The following is a 4177-nucleotide window of genomic DNA, read 5'->3' as shown; positions in this document are numbered from 1 at the left end:
AAATCAATTTCTGCTGTCACGTGTCAGTTGGCACTGTAGCTGGAACAGTGCCGTTCCAGCTACAGTGCCGGGCCTGGCTCTTCCCAAACATAGCTAATATCCTACAGGCCACCATTTGATACTTTAATGGCCCTATCATGCATATCAAGTTCCTCCAAACCTATATTTCATTGTCAATTCGTCAATGTCATTATGCTGAATGGGGATTGCATTTTTTTTTTTATCAGAAGGATGCTGGCTAGGATTGCTTGTAAAATATACATACATGTAAAAGATCATGCATATCAAGTTCCTCCAAACCTATATTTCATTGTCAATTCGTCAATGTCATTATGCTGAATGGGGATTGCATTTTTTTTTTATCAGAAGGATGCTGGCTAGGATTGCTTGTAAAATATACATACATGTAAAAGATATTAGATGTATATTTATTTATTTATTTATTTTTGATAGGTAAGATATTAGATGTATATATGTGTGTTTAAGCACACACCTTTCCAAGTGGTAAAACTGTGGCTGAAGCAAGCAGTAGTGTAGAGGCCTCACAATCACTTGTGCAATTGTTTGCATGTCTTCTTTAATCACAAACAAATAGTTGCCCATGTTTTGGTTCTCAACATTTAAAAAAAAAAAAAAAAAATTGGTGTTGGGAGGTCAAAACTATTCTTGGTTTAGGTACAATTGGTTCAATACATAGGACTAATGCAGAAAAACACTCTGCCTCATAATTGGATAATCTGGCTCATGATCTTTGCCCTGTCGAAGATGTAAGGGAATAAAGGGAATATAGTACATTCATAAACAAAAACTGAGCACAAATTGAAAGTTTTTCATGTGCGTGATTCTTCTTCCCACTAACTTATGAAAATGCTAGCAAAACATGTTGGTACAAGCATCAATAGGCTATAGAAGATTAAATTAGGCTTGGGGAATGGGCAAGACCAGCTAACTGATAAATTGCATGCTCTTTGCTCTGTTGAAGATGTAAGGGAATGTAGTACATTCATAAACAAAATCTGAGCACAAATTGATATTTAAATGATATAGATAAAAAATATATATATATTTAAATGATATAGATAAAAATATAGCTAATCGGATGTAGGGGCCTTTAAAAATTCATTAGTTAAATTAGATAAAGTGAATTTTGATGAACCATTTTGCATAAAACATTTGGCTCCTCAATTGTAAATGCTCTTAGAATTTTTGTTAAATTCGACGGAAAATGGGTCACGGACCCACAATAACTTGATGTAATATGTATTGCCAGAGTCCAATATATTGGGTTTAGATGTGCAGGCTCCCTATTTGGGCGACATAGGTTATAACTTGGAAACCTCAAGTCCTAAAAGTTTTGTTTTTCAAGTTTATTTAAAAAAAAAAAAAAAAAAAAAAAAAGATAGCATATGGATTATAAGTAATGTGTACCTTATCTATTGATTTTCTAGGAGTGTAAATTTTCCTTTGCCTCTCATGTTTTTATATTCAAGGAGCTAGAGTATGATTTTAAATCATTTCAAAATATTTTTTATGTTATTTATTGATTTTGTATGAGAGATTCTTTTATATTTTCTAGAAGAGAATCGTTAGAATAATCGTTTTTTACAAAAATAGTTAGATTATTCTATATATAACTATTATTCTCTCTCTCTCTCTCTCTCTCTCTATATATATATATATATAGTTGAAATTTCGGCATAGGGAGAATTTCTCCCCTAGCGAGCCAAAATTTTCTATGAACGAGGATTTTTGGTTTGTTTGAGAAATTGGTCGACAGAAAAATTATAGATTTGATTTTCTGACAATTTTAAAAAATGAGTGTTCTTGAATGCTTTGCGAAGAAATCTTTTTCAAAACAAAAAGTTGTTCCTTTTGTCCATTTAGCTAGAATTTTAGGCCGAAATTGTGTTTTTTAATTTTGGACCCAATTAGGTTTATTGAGTTTTATTATGGCCCATAGTAATTAGGCCATAGATGAAAGGGCCCAACCCCGTCCCCCAAAAAGTGAAGCCCAGGCCCATTATATTTACGTGCGATATGCATGTGACCCAAAATCTTCATAGTAGTTTACATCAATTTTGGTATCACAATCTCTCTTCTGAATTTTTTTTTTTTTTAAAAAAAAAAAAATTGGTATCACAACGTTGTTGCAACAGCTGGAAATTAAAGCGTCTTTTTTCTTTTATCTCTTGTAGATTTGTAGTTTCAATTAGGGGTGTCAAAAATTATCGGGAAACCGAAACTGGAAAATCGGGAAACCGGGAAATCAGGGACCTGGTTCCGGTTTCGGTTTGAAAAATTCAAAAACAAGGTACCCCGGTTCCGGTACAGGTTTTTGGTACCCAGTTTTTACCGGGAATACCGGAACCTGGTTTATATATATATATATATTAAAAACATTGATTTTTTAGGATTTTTATTTTTTAGGATTTTTGGGCTTTTTTAGGTTTATTTTTTTAATTATTTGGAACAATCACAACAAAGCCTATTTAATTTAGACAAAAAGACTAATAGATTTTTTAAAAAAATGAGCAAACTTATGAAGAAAAAAAAAAAAAGGGGCTTATTTTAAGCCCAACACCTAAAATAAGCCCAAAAATCAATTTTCTTCAAAAACCGGTTACCGGACCGGGTAAAACCGGAACCAGCCGGTAATCGGGACCCTGGTTAAAACCGAGGTCCCGGTTTCGGTTCCGGTTTTGGCCAAAAACCGGGAAACTGGACCGGGTTGACACCCCTAGTTTCAACTATGGAGACCATTATATTTTTTGGATAGACTCAAAAGTCAAATCGGACCTTTTTTTTTTAAACGAATTATCTCTTCATTGATATAACAATCAAATGGAGGAAAATGTTCTGTATAGTGCCAAAGATATAATTTGAAATCTTCACAACTCAAACATTATTTATGACATACACAATAGCCTCTCGGCCTATTATAAGACAATATCTATGAAAAGTCACTGTCTCAATCAGTTTTAGATCTATAGCAAATTCTGACGAATTACATTTTTATCTGCTGCCAGGTTCTTGATTCTCTGGCTTTTTTTTTTATCTCCGCTACTAATGCTTTATCAATTGCAATCCCCTTCACTACCTTTAACATAGTGACAATTCTTCTCTATGCTTGATAACTCTTTTATCATTGGTCTATGGTTTGCTCCCAGAAAATGAACCATAAAAAAACAAATGACCGACTGGAAACCAATTCCGTTATTCTTAAGGATTCGTGAAAACAAAACCCAAGAAAACGAATAAAACTTCACCTCATAGATCACTTGTAAAAGCTGATCTAGAGAGAATATATTCTTATTTAAAAACAACGAAAATACAATAACAAAAACGCAACACCATCACGTGTTCCCCGCGCCGCTAAAAGGCACCCCGAAAACCATTGACACATGCGTCCTGATCAATCTATTGTGGAAGCAGAAAAATGGAGGGGGAAGGGGGAAAGAGAAAAGGGGTGGGGAGGAGGGAGTCGTAACTCCCTCCCCCCACTCTCAGTCAAACCGAACCTGCCTTGCTTTCCTATTTTGAGGACTTTGATCGAAGTACAAATTCAAATGATCAACTAAATTATCAATTTATTCATAATTATCACATGGCTCAAATTTGTTTTGTTTGTTTTTTTTTTTTTTTTTTTTAATGCATTTTTTTTTTAAAAAAAAAAAAAAACCAATTAGAATAAAGTATGTGATAAGGATAAGGTTATGATTAGAAATTGGAATTGTATTCCAATTCATTAGGATTATAAACTAGTATTAGTTTATTTAATATTAACATTAGATTATTAGGATTAGAGTTTATTTGAATTTGAACATTAGAGTTTTATCTATTTGTATTTCTATTTAAAGACCATTTAGTTATTAATGAGATCAGTGAATGATTTAATCTTCAATCAGTTTCGGATAGGAGAGACCACAACTCTTCACTTAGGGTAGAAGAACACCACAATACTCCACTCAGGTAGGAGAAAACCACAATTTGACTAAATCATTCACTGATCTCATTAATAACCAAATGGTCTTTAAATAATAATACAAGTAGATAAAACTCTAATATTCAAATTCAAATAAACTCTAATCCTAATAATCTAATCTTAATATTAAATAAACTAATGCTAGTTTAAATAATATAAAACTAATGAATTGGAATACAATTCCAATTCAACCTA

This window comes from Corylus avellana, chromosome ca5, assembly GCF_901000735.1.
Source record: "Corylus avellana chromosome ca5, CavTom2PMs-1.0".
NCBI classification, from domain to species: Eukaryota; Viridiplantae; Streptophyta; class Magnoliopsida; order Fagales; family Betulaceae; genus Corylus; species Corylus avellana.
This window is presented reverse-complemented; position numbering follows the sequence as displayed.